Genomic DNA, 17,903 nt, shown 5'->3' with positions numbered 1-17,903 from the left:
CACACACACACACACACACACACACACACACACACACACACACACACACACACACACGCACACAGCTCTCTGTTTAATCAGTGTGACCTCATTATTGATGAACTGGCTGGTTAAGACCCTCTCACGGTCTCTGCTGCTCTGGGATCTTATTGGATCATCAACGTGGTTAGTAAACACACCACTAACAAAATACCCAGACAACAGACACATTTACAGATTATATGGGTATGTATACATTATTACTTGTATTGCTACATTATAACTGGTTATTTTGTTGTATTATCAGATGTATCTGTCAGGTGGATGGTGTCATGACGTTGGCCTGGGGGGTAGGTTTATGACAGTCATAAATACCCCCCTTTTTCCTCTCTCTACCCTACTGATGTTACATTTGCAAACAACTTGGTTAACATAGAGATTCTGGGAAGATCAGAAGGTGGGGGGAAATTAACTATATTCTGGGAATCCGACCAATTGAACATATGCGCTGGTACTTAATGAATATGATGTCAGTTCAGTTGTCATCTGAGACATTCTCATCAATGATAAGATTACATAAACTCTACAGTGGAAAGTCTACACATCAGAGTTATCGGATTCACATGGAATTGTTGTTCAATTTAAATGTTTGAATATGAAATTATTCGTGATGGGATGAAATGGGATTTTAGCTTCTAAAATGTGAGAATGTTGGGTTTTCATGAGTTAATTAGGCCCGACTCAGTGGCCCGCCCACGTGAAGAGACATAGGTTGTAAACTATGAAAAACACGCCCTCCTCTCCCTTCGAATATAAAGCCTTGACGACAATATAACCTCCTGTTCCGAGGATGTGAGGACGACGGTCCGATGTCAGAATGTTTCAGATAACAACTACAGAACGAAGCCAACATCAGCTTGAGCTTTAGTTGCGAATGGTATGAACTTTGAACTCTTATTCACTACAGAAGTGATACCTCCTAGCCATTGAGTTAGCAACAGCAGCTGCAAACAATGGTTAGGAAGGAACAGACAGAGTATCCTGTCTATCACACAACAACGTTACTACAACGTATCCAATTGACCACCAGAGTCATTCTTCAAAGGACTCGGTTTGGCAACACGGCCTTCCATCTACCACCAACCTACCGAAACGCAGCTCAGAGTAAATATTTATAGCATTTTCCTTTTCCAAATGGGCGGTAATTTAGAATGCATGAGATACTGTATTTACGATAGCACAGATTCTTCCTTTGTCCCTCAGTCTTCCCGCTCTTTCACTCAAACCCAGCCCTTTTCTTTTGTGTAACCAGCTGTCATATCTGTTCCGCCCGCTAGGGATGTTTTCCTTTATGAAGTAATTTGTAATCAAGGTATGATTAATTATGTGTATGTGTAATTCTGTGTGATTAGTTAGGTATTTAGTAAATAAATAATTAAACCCAATTTTGTATGGCTGATTCAACTTGTTAGCCAGGGTTCGTGAAGATAACCAAGAATTTACAACTTTCAGATGAGACTGAATTAAGGTGACGATTAATATTGACTGCTATTGATGTAACATATTACTAGGTCTTTAAGAGTTTATTCGGAAGATAACAGCTCTATAAATATTATTTTGTGGGCCCCGACTCTCTAGTTAATTACATTTACATGATTAGCTCAATCAGGTAATATTAATTACGGATAAATTATTTTATAGAATAGCATGTCATATCACTTAATCCGGTATAGCCAAAGACACAACAATGGCTACCTAAAACTGCAAATTTTAGAGTAGCCTGTTATCGTCCCCAGCCCAAGGTGCTCTTGAGAGAAATATGTTTTTTGTGAGTATGGAACATATCTGGGATCTTTTATTTCAGCTCATGAAACATGGGACCAACACTTTACATGTTGCGTTTATACACTAAATTACAAAAATAATGTGGACACCAGCTCGTCAAAAAATCTCATTCTAAAATCATGAGCATTAATATGGAGTTTGTCCACCTTTGCTGCTATACAGCCTCCAATCTTCTTGGAAGGCTTTCCACTAGACGTTGGAAATTTGCTACGGGGACTTGCTTCCATTCAGCCACAAGAGCATTAGTGAGGTCGGGCACTAATTTTGGCGATGAGGCCTGGCTCGCAGTCGGCGTTCCAATTCATCCCAAAGGTGTTCGATGAGGTTGAGAACAGGGCTCCGCAGTGGTAAAAAGTACCCAATTGTCATACTTGAGTAAAAGTATAGAAACCTTAATAGAAAGTTAATCAAGTAAAAGTGAAAGTCACCCAGTAAAATAGTACTTTACTAAAAGTCTAAAAGTATTTGGTTTTAAATATACTTGAGTAAATATAATTGCTAAAATATGAAAGTCCGCCAGACCATAGGCAGTAGAGATGACAAGTTGTCTTGATAAGTGCATTAATTAGACCATTGTCCTCTCCTGCTAACCATACAAAATGTAACGAATACTTTGGCTTGTCAGGAAAAATGTATGTAGTAAAAAGTACAATATTTAGTATTGTATTGAAGCAAAAGTAAAAGTAGTCAAAAATATAAATAGTAAAGTAAAGTACAGATACCCCCAAAATGACTTCAGTAGTACTTTAAAGTAATAAAGTATTTAAAGTACTTTAAAATAAAGTAAAGTTCCTCCACACTGATCTCAACAAACCATTTCTACGTGGACCTCACTTTGTTCAAAGGGGCATTGTCATGCTGAAATAGGAAAGGGCCTTCCCCAAACTGTTGCCACAAAGTTGGAAGCACAGAGTTGTCTAGAATGTATTTGTATGCTGTAGCGTTGAGATTTCCCTTCGCTGGAACTAAGGGGCCTAGACTGAACCATAAAAAAAGCCCCAGACCTCCTCCACCAAACTTTACTGTTGGCACTCTGCATTCAGGCAGGTAGCGTTCTCCTGGCATCCGGCAGACCCAGATTCATCTGTCGGATTGCCAGACGTTGAAGCGTGATTCGTCATTCCAGAGAATGCCTTTCCACTGCTCCAGAGTCCAATGGCGGAGAGCTTTACACCACTCCAGCCAACACTTGGCATTGCACATGGTGAACTTAGGCTTGTGTTCGGCTGATCGGCCGTGGAAACCCATTTCATGAAGCTCCCGACGAACAGTTCTTGGGCAGACGTTGCTTCCAGAGGCAGTTTGGAACTCAGTGGTAAGTGTTGCAACCGAGGACAGATGTTTTATAGCCGCTACGCACTTCAGCACTAGGCGGTCCCGTTCTGTGGGCTTGTGTGGCCTACCACTTTGTGGCTGATCCGTTGTTGCTCCTAGATGTTTCCACTTCACAACAACAGCACTTACAGTTGAACGAGGCAGCTCTAACAGGGCAGAAATTTGACGAACTGACTTGTTGGAAAGCTGGCATCCTATTAAGGCGCTACGTTGAAAGTCACTGAGCTCTTCAGTAAGGCCATTCTACTGCCAATGTTTGTCTATGGAGATTGCATAGCTGTGTGCTCGATTTTACACACCTGTCAGCAACGTGTGTTGCTGAAGTAGCCAAATCCATTCATTTGAAGGGCTGTCCACATACTTTTGTATACAGTGTTTGTTTGTTCAGTGTATCTGAAAGGTCCCTCAGTCGAGCAGTGAATTTCAAACACAGATTCAACCACAAAGACGAGAGAAGTATACCAATACCTTGCGAATAAGGGCAACCAATTTGTAGATAGGTAAAAATAAATAAAAAGCAGACATTGGATATCCCTTTGAGCATCGTTAATTATACTTGGATGGTGAATCAATACACCCAGTCACTACAAAGACACAGGCGTCCTTCCTAACTCAGCTGCCAGAGAGAAAGAAAACTGCTCAGGGATTTCCCCATGAGACTAATGGTGACTTTAAAACCGTTACAGAGTTTAATGGCTGTGACAGGAGAAAACTGAGGATGAATCAACAAAATTGTCATTACTCGACAATAGAATAGAATAGAAGGAAGCCTGTACAGACAAAAATATTAAAAATGATGCATCCTGTCAGCAATAATCCACTAAAGTAAAACTGGAAAAAATATGGCAAAGAAATTCACTTTATATTCTGGATGCAAAGCGTTATGTTTGTGGCATATCCAACACAACACATCATTGAGTACGACTCTTCATATTTTCAAGCATGGTGGTGGCTGCATCATGTTATGGGTATGCTTGTCATCAGCAAGGACCATGGAGAAATCCTAGAGGAAAACCTGGTTCAGTCTGCTTTCTAAAAGACACCGGGAGACAACTGTACCTTTCAGCGGACAATAACCCGCTGAAAGGCCAAATATACACAAGGCCAAATATACACTAGAGTCACTCACCAAGACAACATGACATGTTCCTGAGTGGCCTAGTTACAGTTTTGACTTAAGTCTGCTTAAAATCCTATGGCAAGGCTGTCTAGCAATGACCAACAACCAACTTGACAGAGCTTGAAAATGTGTTTAAATATACTGAACAAAAATATAAACGCAACATGTAAATTGTTGGTTCCATTTCTCATGAGCTGAAATAAAAGATCACAGAAATGTTATATATGCACAAAAAGCTTATTTCTCTAAAAAGTGTTGCACGCATTTGTTTACATCACTGTTAGTGAACATTTCTTCATTGCCAAGATTATCCACCCACCTGACAGGTGTGGCATATCACAAAGCTGATTAAACAGGAAGATCATTACACAGGTGCACCTTGTACTGGGGACAATAAAAGGCCACTCAAAAATGTGCCGTTTTATCACACAACACAATGCCACAGATGTCTCAAGTTTTGAGGGAGCATGCAATGGCATGCTGACTGCAGGAATGTTCAACATAGTTTTTGCCAGATAATTTAATGTTTATTTCTCTACCATAAACTGCTTCCAACATAATTTTAGAAAATTTGTCAGTACATCCAACCAGCCTCACAACCACAGACCATGTGTAACCATGCCAGCCCAAGGCCTCCATATCTGTCTTTTTCACCTGCGGGATCAGCTGAGGAGGGGGAGGGAGGGTGCTGAGGAGTATTTCTATCTATAATAAAGCCCTTTTGTGTGAAATAACTCCTTCTGATTGGCTGGGCCAGACTTCCCAGTGGGTGGGCGTGGCTACCAAGTGGGTGGGCCTATCCCTTCCCAGGCCCATCCATGGCTGCGCCCCTGCCCAGTCATGTGAAATAGATTAGGGCCTAATGAATTTATCTCAATTATGACTGATGTCCTTCTATGAGCTGTAAACTCAGTAAAAACTTTGAAATTGTTGCATGTTGCATTTATATTTGTTTTATATTTTCAGTATAATAATGTGCAAATATTTTACAATCCAGGTGTGCAAAGCTCTTAGAGACTTACCCAGAAAACCCCACAGCTGTAATCGTTGCCAAAGGTGATTCTAACAGGGGTGTGGAATTTTCAATAAATATGCCCCAAAAAAACAAACACTTTTTCACTTTGTCATAACGAAGAATTGTGTGTAGATGTGTGAGAAAATCATATATTCAATCTATTTTGAATTCAGGTTGTAACTCAACAAAATGTGGAATGCATCAAGGGGTATGAACAAAGTACTTTTTGAAGGCACTGTACTTTGGAACAGATGCTTTTGGAGAGGCATTGGTGATTGGTGTGACTAACAGATTCTTAGTGCCAAATTTAATTAGAGATGATGATTATTGCTGCTCATTATTAGCACATAACCATACAGAACAACGCTGTGGCCTGTCTGTCTAACGAGCTCTCACAGCTTGACAGCACGTCATCACACTTCAGCATTCTGGACACTGGCACCTGGCATCCATCTTGGCTCAATTAGAGCTGCTGAGGCTCCTGTGTTTATCATCCCCCAACACTCAATGGGGCTTCTGTCGATGCGATTCAATGTGATGTGTTGCTTCGTAAATGTTGCGCAGGTTTGTGTTTATTGGGATTATTAATCTAGTTTTAGAGTTTTCACTAGCTGATTTTCAACATATCCTTAACCACACTGCTAACCTTATGTGAGGTGGAGAGGGGGAGCTGCTGGTGGTGGCTATTTAGTGTAATGGTTTTGCACACAATGTGTGTGCGCGGGCACACGTGTGTGAGAGAGACAGGCGGTATTTATCACAGTAGTGAATCCTGCCTCTCATTTTCATGCAACACAGCATCATCCCCTTAGATGGAGGAAGAGCAATACTTAATTTTGCCTAAAGAGAAAAGACAGAGATAAAGAGCTATTAAGAGAGTGGGAGTTTGTGAAAGGAGAGAGAGAGAGAGAGAGAAAGAGTCAGAGGAGAGAAAGTTTATTTATACTTGTTTTTTGATCCAATCAAAGCATGGGACGTGGAGCCTTATTTATCAATATTGCATAGAAACTACTCAAAAAATACTACGTATGAACGGAATTTAGAATGTTTGTACACATTGATTTAGCAAACATTCCTATGAGCGTCATACACACACCGGTAAGAGATTGATAAATATCAATTGTTATCAGCCTCAGTGTTAGTGCATTTCAAAAAGCCCCCAATTGGCCAAAATCAAATACTTTTCCGAGACTGAAATAGAGGTGCTGGTGTCAGAGATTGAGTACAACCAAGATGTTTTATTTGGCTCCCTCAGTTGTGGCTGGACCAGTAAAAATAAAAACATAGCTACAGAGAGAGGACCATTAGAACAATTCAAGTTGCTTTAACAAAGTAAATATACTTCAAATGAGCAGGCAACTCTCACCAATAAGTAGTGGTGCAACGGATCACAAAATTTACAGTTCGGATCACGGTTTTGAGTCACGGATCGGATCATTTTTCGCATCAGAAAAAAAAGGGAGAAAAAAACAACTTCGCTTTCCATTTATTAAATAAAATATTAAAATAAAATATTCAATACCCAATTGTTAAATTAAAGTGCATGATACCTTCTTCCTTTGAACAAAAGTGAATGTAAAAATAGCCTGTGTCTTCATTGTCAATACAAAGTAAAAAAAAGAAAGAAAGCAAAGCAGACCTGAGCTTATAACTTATTTTTCAAAAAGATGATGTCTACATTGTCTGGGGAGAGGGAAGACCTCTTTACAGTCACTATGTCCCCTGCCGTGGAGGACACCCTCTCACTAGGAACTGAAGTGCCAGGCACAGCCAGGTAGCATCTGGCCATCATGGCAATGTGAGGGTATTTACACTCATTGCGTTCCACCATGCCAGTGGATCACCATGCCAGTGGATCACCATCCACTAGAATGTCGCTTGCTGCCTTGTAGGATGCCACCTCCTCTTTGATGCTGTTGGCAAACGTCTTGCCTGTGTCCTTGCTCACAAGGTCTCCCCAAAAAGCTCCTTCATGGCCAAATTATTTTGTGGAGGAGATGCCTCTGAGTCTGCTCCTGTCGACTCTGTGGCTTGACCCTGCAGAAAATAATATTTGATCTATTAACCTAACTAACTAATTAGTTATTTTCATATTTCATAGAACTATAATTGTGGCAATAACATTTAATAAAAGCCATTATTATTCCAATCAAAAATGATGATTATAATAGCAATAGCATAGACTTAGATTAGACTGCAATATATTTATTATTTAACTAATTCACTTTTATTTTACCTCTTCAGTGGCCTCAAAGTCAGTGGTGAGATCACTGTATGTCCTCCGGTGTAGGGCAGGGCCTAGGTGAGACAGGGACTTGAACAGACAGGGACTTGAACAGACAATGACTTGAACTTCCTGATCCTCCCAAGGAAGTGGTTCCCCTTTGGATGCTAAATTGATCACATGTGCAAAGCAAGCTATCTGTGGCCCCAGTCCAGCTTCTATCATTCTTTCACTGCATTTACCTGGCATTATCTGTGGTGATTGGGATATTGCTATTGGGCCTCTCTAGCTTCCACTCTGCTACTGCTCTGAGCAGTACCTGCGCCAGATTTGGCCTGTGTGCCTCTTACAGAGGGGGCGTGTCTGTAGCATCGGACTTCGTATCTCCCACTCCTCTGTGGAGTAGTGAGCAGTCACAGTCACGTAGCTTTCTGTTACCCTGGAGGTCCACTCCTCTGTGGTGTAGTGAGCAGTCACTGTCACGTAGCTTTCCGTTACCCTGGAGGTCCACTCCTCTGTGGTGTAGTGAGCAGTCACTGTCACGTAGCTTTCCGTTACCCTGGAGGTCCACTCCTCTGTGGTGTAGTGAGCAGTCACTGTCACGTAGCTTTCCGTTACCCTGGAGGTCCACTCCTCTGTGGTGTAGTGAGCAGTCACAGTCACGTAGCTTTCCGTTACCCTGGAGGTCCACTCCTCTGTGGAGTAGTGAGCAGTCACAGTCACGTAGCTTTCCGTTACCCTGGAGGTCCACTCCTCTGTGGTGTAGTGAGCAGTCACAGTCACGTAGCTTTCTGTTACCCTGGAGGTCCACTCTTCTGTGGTGTAGTGAGCAGTCACAGTCACGTAGCTTTCCGTTACCCTGGAGGTCCACTCCTCTGTGGTGTAGTGAGCAGTCACAGTCACGTAGCTTTCCGTTACCCTGGAGGTTCACTCCTCTGTGGAGTAGTGAGCAGTCACAGTCACGTAGCTTTCCGTTTCCCTGGAGGTTCACTCCTCTGTGGAGTAGTGAGCAGTCACAGTCACATAGCTTTCTGTTACCCTGGAGGTTCACTCCTCTGTGGAGTAGTGAGCAGTCACAGTCACGTAGCTTTCCGTTACCCTGGAGGTCCACTCCTCTGTGGTGTAGTGAGCAGTCACAGTCATATAGCTTTCTGTTACCCTGGAGGTCCACTCCTCTGTGGAGTAGTGAGCAGTCACAGTCACGTAGTTTTCCGTTACCCTGGAGGTCCACTCCTCTGTGGTGTAGTGAGCAGTCACAGTCATGTAGCTTTCCGTTACCCTGGAGGTCCACTCCTCTGTGGTGTAGTGAGCAGTCACAGTCACGTAGCTTTCCGTTACCCTGGAGGTCCACTCCTCTGTGGTGTAGTGAGCAGTCACAGTCACGTAGCTTTCCTTACCCTGGAGGTTCACTCCTCTGTGGTGTAGTGAGCAGTCACAGTCACGTAGCTTTCTGTTACCTTGGAGGTCCACTCCTCTGTGGTGTAGTGAACAGTCACAGTCACGTAGCTTTCTGTTACCCTGGAGGTTCACTCCTCTGTGGTGTAGTGAGCAGTCACAGTCACGTAGCTTTCTGTTACCCTGGAGGTTCACTCCTCTGTGGTGTAGTGAGCAGTCAGTCACGTAGCTTTCCTTACCCTGGAGGTTCACTCCTCTGTGGTGTAGTGAGCAGTCACAGTCACATAGTTTTCTGTTACCCTGGAGGTTCACTCCTCTGTGGTGTAGTGAGCAGTCACAGTCACGTAGCTTTCTGTTACCCTGGAGGTCCACTCCTCTGTGGTGTAGTGAGCAGTCACAGTCACGTAGCTTTCCGTTACCCTGGAGGTCCACTCCTCTGTGGTGTAGTGAGCAGTCACAGTCACGTAGCTTTCCGTTACCCTGGAGGTCCACTCCTCTGTGGTGTAGTGAGCAGTCACAGTCACGTAGCTTTCCTTACCCTGGAGGTTCACTCCTCTGTGGTGTAGTGAGCAGTCACAGTCACGTAGCTTTCTGTTACCTTGGAGGTCCACTCCTCTGTGGTGTAGTGAGCAGTCACAGTCACATAGCTTTCCGTTGCCCTGAAGGTCCACCCGTATGTGGTGAGGGAAACAGAAGATGCCTTGGATAATTTGTTGACAATTTTGATATTTTCCTGCTCATAAAGATCTGGCATGATCTCCATACTGAAGTGGGGGCGTGAGGGGATTTCGTAGTGTGACTCAAGTACTTTCACCATATTTTTAAACCCTTTTTTTTCCCACAACAGAGTATGGCCTCATGTCTGCAGTGATAAACATCCCAATAGATTTGGTGATGGCTTTAGTCCGGTCTGATTCTGCAGCAAAGGGCTTAAATGGCGTGGTGAGAAGTTGTCTCTTGGCTGAGTTGGCTTCCATCACTGACACACCAGGGTGATGACGCTATAAATATGTTGCCACGCTCGATGTATTTCCATGATCATACGGCTTTCTTGTGGCACAATGCCTACACACCGTAATGGTGTTGTCCACCACCCTTCTTCCATCATCATATTTGACAGGGAAGCCAACATGCTCCCATACATGAGATTTGAATGAAGCGGGAGGCTTTTCCAGTTCTTCAGCTCCTCCGCTAGCCATGGCTGTCACTGCTCTTATTTCTTCTTTGCTTTTTGCAACGTGAGCATCCGCGAGTGATTCGTTGGGATTCAACATGCCTCGTTCACCTGAACAGTACACACGACTGCTTTCAAAAAAATAATCAAACCTTCAGGCTTCAGAGTAAAACACAGCAGACATCTGTCTTGTCTTTATCTTCTCACTGCAACTCTGCATCGAGATTTAGGGAATTATTACTTTAAAAAGTAACAGTGACAGTAAAACTGTATTTCACACTATGATGGTTAAACTTTGCAATTGATCTGCGGTTCACATGCGTGCCGAACTGTGTGTGTGTGTGTGTGTGGGGGGGGGGGGGGGGGTCTGTACGGATCACGGATCAACTATGGTCCATTACACCACCACCAATAAGACATCCGTCCTCAACAGGGGTATACAACAGAGGTATACAGGCCAACATTCCTGTTCTGCAGAATGAAAGAGTAGTGCGTACCACCTGGCCACCTTGCCACCACATTCAGCAGCATCTTTTGCCCATCACACAACCTGCACATTAAGAGTGGAAGCCTTTTCTGCTCACATGGGGTGGGTGCCGTCTATTGCTGTTTGTATTTGGGAGCCCATTGGTATCATGGCAAAGATACCGCTCCTGACTTCAACCCGTTGTGAGATGGTGTATGGAAATGATATGTTACTGTTAACTTAGCTGATGATTGCATCCAGAACATTGGCTCATCCAGGGCTGTGACATGCTGATCAGCATTAAAGTAGGTCTTAAATCCTCACAAAAAAATATTGGTTTTGGGAAGCTATATACAGTATGATGAGCAGAAAAAGTCCCACCTATCACCAAAAAACACACTGTGAAATGCAGCTTGAGCCAAATCTTCCAACAGAGCAAGGTCAGCGATCTCATTCCATTTCACTTTCACGCTCGTCTCTAATTTAACAAATCACTGTACTTTATTATCTTAACAAATGCACTGGTGTGCTAAAATTATATTGCATGTCAAGCAAGACATGTTGCAAGAATTCACAATGGAAATACAAAGAAATCGATACTTCTTCTCATTCTATGCTTGAGAAGCAGTTCCCTTATTCCACCACTTGGCACTGTCACATGGTCATGGCTGTGCGTACATTTATGCGCACTCTCAAGCAAATGTTCAAATTGATACATGTCCCACTTTATGTGGAAATGATCCCACACATGGTTTACTCACAGATAAATGACTACACATAGTTTCCTCACAGATAAATGACTACACATGGTTTCCTCACAGATAAATGACTACACATGATTGATAAATGAGGCCACAGGGCTCTAAAGTGCAAACATTTTGGTTGCAGATGCTCGTAAATATTTTGCTGTGCTACCTGGAATTTTAATTTGCGAGCATCAGTGTACCTAGAAACACAACCTAAATGACTTAAATGTAAATGTAAATAATAATTGTTGTAATGATAAGGCTTCGCTCTATCGTTATTTCCGAGTGCCCATCTGAAGAAACTACACTTTCGCTAGACTTCCCGAGTTTACACAGAGGTGTTCGAAGCATGCTAGATAGCTAATTAGCACAGGTGGTCGCCTCTTGTCTTCCGTCTGTCATCCGTCAATAAGCGTAACATGGCGCATGGCGCATACCCTTGATAGGCTGTAAAATGGCACATATCCTTGATAGGCTGTAAAATGGAGCATACCCTTGATAGGCTGTAAAATGGCACATACCCTTGATAGGCTGTAAAATGGCACATACCCTTGATAGGCTGTAAAATGGCACATACCCTTGATAGGCTGTAAAATGGCACATACCCTTGATAGGCTGTAAAATGGCACATACCCTTGATAGGCTGTAAAATGGCACATACCCTTGATAGGCTGTAAAATGGCACATACCCTTGATAGGCTGTAAAATGGCACATACCCTTGATAGGCTGTAAAATGGCACATACCCTTGATAGGCTGTAAAATAGAGCATACCCTTGATAGGGTTAGTGTGGGAACACTAACCCTATCAAGGTCTGTATCAATTATTATTTTTTTATATATCAAATTTAAGGTCCTTATGCTTTAGAACCGTACCACAAGCGACGTGTGTTAATGTTCAGATTGAGCGTCGGGGCTCTTAACAAAACTCCCCTTTTCAGAAGACGCCTTCGTCCAATGACTGTTGTGTGTAATGTAATGGAACTGAGAGTCATGATCAAGGGCTAGCTAACAACCTGGTAACTTAACTAGTAGACTATATCCAAGCATTTGGGGGCACGGAAAGAATGAAAGAATGAATGACTGATCTCTAGCATGTTGTCACTCAAAAATTATGTTCTTAAAGAGACAGTGTACACATTTCTATGTAATGCATCTCAATGGGAAAGTAGTGCTTTTACACAATGAGCACGGTTACATGGACACAGTAATGAGATTATTGTGGATAGTTTGTTTAAAACGTTTACGTGCTTCGCAAGAATAATGATTTCCCAAATAATCCTGTTTACATGGACACATCTTAAATCAGGCTACTGATGGGACTGATAAATGCAGGACTTTGATATCTCTAAAAACACACTCTCTGCAAAATGCAGAATCCGCCAAATCTTCCAACAGAGCAAGCTCAGCCATCTCTCATTCCCTCAGTGTAGAAACCTAATATTCCACAAATTACTTTGTAAAATTAAATTACAATGACAGGTATTTTTTATCAACATTTTAGCTTTTATAATAAACAAATGTATTTACAGGGTTACATACAGTGCATTCAGAAAGAATTCACACCCCTTGACTTTTTCCACATTTTGTTACATTACAGCCTTATTCTAAAATGAATCCCCCCCCCCCCCCCCATCATCAATCTACAAACAATACCCCATAATGGCAAAGTAAAAACAGGTTCAGAAATTTAAACTTAAATATCACATTTACTTAATTATTCAGACCCTTTACTCAGTACTTTGTTGAAAAATATTTGGCAGAGCTTACAGCCTGGAGTCTTCTTGGGTATGCTGAAACAAGCTTGGCACACATTTATTTGGGGAGTTTCTCCCATTCTTCTCTGCAGATCCTCTCAAGCTCTGTCAGGTTGGATGGGGAGGGGTCATTGTCTTGTTGGAAGGTGAACCTTCGCCCGAGTTTGAGGTCTTGAGCGTTCTGGAGCAGGTTTTCATCAAGGATCTCTCTGTACTTTGCTCTATTCATCTTTGCCTCGATCCTGACTAGTCTCCCAGTCCCTGCCACTGAAACACATCCCCACAGCATGATGCTGTCACCACCATGCTTCACCGTAGGGATGGTGCCAGGTTTCCTCCAGACGTGACATTTGGTATTCAGGCCAAATAGTTTAATCTTGGTTTTAACAGACCAGATAATCTTGTTTCTCATGATCTGAGAGTCTTTAGGTGACTTTTGGCAAACTCCAAGTGGGCTGTCATGTGCCTTTTTACTGAGGAGTGGCTTCCGTCTGGCCACTCTACCATAAAGGCCTGATTGGTGTAGTGCTGCAGAGATGGTTGTCCTTCTGGAAGGTTCTCCCATCACCACAGAGGAACTATTGAGCTCTGTCAGAGTGACCATCGGGATCTTGGTCATCTCCCTGACCTAGGCCCTTCTCCACCAATTGCTCAGTTTGGCCGGGCGGCCAGCTGAAGAAAGAGTCTTGGAGGTTCCAAATATATATATTAAAAAAAGATATTTTCTGATGCTCCTAACTTCTATGTTATGCTCCTAACTTGTATAAGTTGTGAGCACCAGTGCTATGTAAAATGCTGATTTAGAGCCCTACATGGGACTGACTGCACAAACAAATGTTGTGTGCAACTGTCGCCATTTGGATTACGGTTACCCAGTGAACAGACATGACGCAGTTTGACACACTGATCACATTGACATGATCAGAAACAATCAATTGTCTCTGTTTATCTTTGCAGTGGCACACCTGCATCTCTTTGTATCTCATGGTGTCTGTGTCACTGAGACTGTGTATATCATGGTATGTGTGTCACTGAGACTGTGTATATCATGGTGTCTGTGTCACTGAGAGTTCCTCGTAGAGTGTGAGTGTCTCTAAGAGTGTGTCACTGGCAGTGTAGTAAACCCCACCTTTGGTCTAGCTCTATGTCGAAGCTGGAGCTACCTGATAAGTGTGTCACTGACCCCGTATTTAAGGATCAGAGGAGGGACGGATGAGAGGTGAGAGGGATGGCAGTACCTGACATGAGAGCGGCGGAGGGGTAAGCAGCTTAAAATGACTCCTGCTGAGATTACGGGGGGTGTAGGAGGGGGGAGGAGAGGTGGGAGGGTGGGGAGATGAATGGGACAGGAGTAGGGGGAGAAGGAAAGGAGAGGAGTGGAAAGTGTTTGATAGCTCCAAAACCATTTCTATCCCTATGAATGGCATATTTATCAGAAAAGGTCAAGGAAGTGTCAGTAGTGCAGTCAAAGGGGAAACAACTAACCTTAACCCCTGGGTAGGCTGTTATACCATGGCAATTGTATTGAATGAATTGATTTGAACCATCGGCATAGAGTGCTCTAAACAAATCTGTCACTGGTTATATGGAGCCAACACACATCAGCAAGCACAGCGACACACCACTACAAACTACCCCCTACCATCTGCCCCCGTACACACACACACACACACACACACACACACACACACACACACACACACACACACTTTCAAGGTTATCATGCTAGCTGCTGTCCACCGACCACCCCAGGTGAGCGCAGGTGCACTTATATAGATGCCCGTCACATAGTGTGGCTTGAGTCCACACACACATACACACACACTCTTATGTATTCCCCACCCCCTTCACACATAAATTCTTCCACCGTCCTCTTTCTCACTTCCCTGTGTAGTCTCCCTCATGAAATTATTGTACAGTGTATTTCCCTGTGTACAGTCGTGGTTTTGAGAATGACACAAATATTAATTTTCACAAAGTCTGCTGCCTCAGTGTCTTTAGATATTTTTCCCAGATGTTACTATGGAATACTGAAGTATAATTACAAGCATTTCATAAGTGTCAAAGGCTTTTATTTACAATTACATGAAGTTATTGCAAAGAGTCAATATTTGCAGTGTTGACCCTTCTTTTTCAAGACCTCTGCAATCAGCCCTGGCATACTGTCAATTAACTTCTGGGCCACATCCTGACTGATGGCAGCCCATTCTTGCATAATTAATGCTTGGAGTTTGTCAGAATTTGTGGGTTTTTGTTTGTCCACCCGCCTCTTGAGGATTGACCACAAGTTATCAATGGGATTAAGGTCTGGGGAGTTTCCTGGACATGGACCCAAAATATCGATGTTTTGTTCCCTGAGCCACTTAGTTATCACTTTTGCCTTATGGCAAGGTGCTCCATCATGCTGAAAAAGGCATTGTTCATCACCAAACTGTTCCTGGATGGTTGGGAAAAGTTACTCTCGGAGGATGTGTTGGTACCATTCTTTATTTATGTCTGTGTTCTTAGGCAAAATTGTGAGTGAGCCACTCCCTTGGCTGAGAAGCAAACCCATACATGAATGGTCTCAGGATGCTTTACTGTTGGCATGACACAGGGCTGATGGTAGCGCTCACCTTGTCTTCTCCGGGCAAGCTATTTTCCGGATGCCCCAAACAATCGGAAAGGGGATTCATCAGAGAAAATGACTTTACCCCAGTCCTCGGCAGTCCAATCCCTGTACCTTTTGCCGAATATCAGTCTGTCCCTGATGTTTTTCCTGGAGAGAAGTGGCTTCTTTGCTGCCCTTCTTGACACCAGGCCATCCTCCAAAAGTCTTCGCCTCACTGTGCCTGCAGATGCACTCACACAGATTATATCTGACAGCGCTCACACTCCTAGACATTCCCGCACTGATAACAAACGGGACTCTCATGGTTTTAATGCCTTCATCCTGGTACATATGGAAGTATACTAAACTCTCTATGGCAGACAAATGAGACATTGGTGCTATGGGGTGGATTATTAGGAATAGCCATTGTGTATCACGTGTCAAATATCTGTGTATGTCTCACACAAGACAAGTAGAAACAGTCAAAATACACTGACTGTGGTCTGAAAGCGGGAACTGTATAAGCTTAGTTGACAGGTGAAATGAAGAAAGGTTGGAGAAGAGATGAAGAAGAGGTTTGAAGATCAGATTGAGGTGAGATTGACTAACCATCCTCCAGGGGAGCTGTCTTCCGTGAGAAGTAGTCTACTGTCTTCCTGTTGTGGCAGTTAGATGGATATGTACAGTAACAGTTAGGAGAGAAGCAGACTGATAACAGTGCAGCCTAGTGGCAGAGGAACAAAGAACAAACACACACAGCACAGCTACGGTTGTGTGTGTGTGTGTGTGTGTGTTTATATTTGTACAAGAGAACAGGATGCTGCACGTAGGCACACTGCACACGATGAGCGGGAACCTTTGTAGCCTCACACAACCCCCCCCTGTGTCCCTTTGCCAGGGGAAGCGTTTGGCAGGCACAACCACTGCCCGCATTTGGCTGTGACACTCATCTCCTCCATCCTTCCCTCCCCCTTACTCCTGCTCAGTCTCCCCGTTCACAAGGCCAGCTGCACGCACGCACACACGCACGCACGCACACACACACACACAAGTTGGTGACACTTCATTGCGGGGGTTAAAACAAAAGCTACATCGCTTTCACCCAGAGCAGTGTCCTCAAAAAGTTATGCTGTGATTGATGGGGAGCCAAAACCCTTGATCCAGTCACCCTTTAGCTACAGGGCAAACACAATACTCAGTCTGCAATCAGATGCATACACACACACACACACACACACACACACACACACACACACACACACACACACACACACACACACACACACACACACACACACACACACACCTATCTCTCTGTTTAACTCCTTTGTGAACCTTCAGTGATAATGTCATTGCCAAGTTTCCCTTTGTCAGAGGGATCAATATCTGATCATTGTCCTTGAATCTAACACTCCCACACACTCCCACCAGAACGTCTGACTATCTGAATCAGATATATGCCATAGGGAACATTTAGGATTAAGCTGTAGGAAGCAACAACAAGCCTACACACTCAGACAGGTCACCCGGGATACACGTCAGTATTCCACGTCCGTCCATGTCTGAGGACACCGGGAGATGATGTGGAAACCGGCTACTAGGGCCAATATTGAGCGCTGTTACCACAATGTAGGTGTCAGTGTTGTGGACTGGGATGGTGGTTGGCCGTAAACACCTGCCTCAGGTTGCCTCAGGTTGGTCAGAGTTAATACCTAACCTTAACCCTTACCTACACCATTCAGAGTTAATACCTAACCTTAACCCTTACCTACACCATTCAGAGTTAATACCTAACCTTAACCCTTACCTTAAACACCTTGAACTTTCACATTTGAGAAACATGGATGAAAGTCAAATTCTGCCGTGAGACTGTGAGAGCTGGTAGGCACACCACTGATTATCGATGACCTTCAGTTGAGCATTTTACTATATTCCACTGTCTCAACTTAAACAAAGAGTTCAAAGAAATACTGCGTGGTGAATTGTGATTTCCGTTAAAGGTCCAATGCAGCTGTTTTTACCTCAATAATCAAACAATTTATTGGTAACAATTAAATACCTTACTGGGATTGTTTTCAATTAAAATTGTAAAAAGATATTTAAAAAAAAAAGCTTTTTAAAAACGAATTTTGCTAGCACTGTCTGGGAGTGATCTGAGTAGAGAGGGGAAAACTGAAAACTAGCTGTTATTGGCAGAGAGATTTGGACCTGTCTTTCTTAACTCATTTGTGATCACAATGGATGGCTAGAACTCCATC

General features: G+C 43.2%; 1 protein-coding gene across 1 annotated transcript in view; it reads left to right on the top strand.

Annotated features, from left to right (window-relative positions):
- The window catches only part of epha8 (eph receptor A8), a 157,404-nt gene that overhangs the window by 25,672 nt on the left and 113,829 nt on the right, over window positions 1-17,903 (top strand). The gene's annotated exons all lie outside the window — the stretch shown is intronic.

This window comes from Oncorhynchus nerka, linkage group LG15 (genome assembly GCF_034236695.1).
Source record: "Oncorhynchus nerka isolate Pitt River linkage group LG15, Oner_Uvic_2.0, whole genome shotgun sequence".
NCBI lineage: Eukaryota > Metazoa > Chordata > Actinopteri > Salmoniformes > Salmonidae > Oncorhynchus > Oncorhynchus nerka.
The sequence above is the reverse complement of the archived record's forward strand: the minus strand, read 5'-3'. Positions and strand labels throughout refer to the sequence as shown.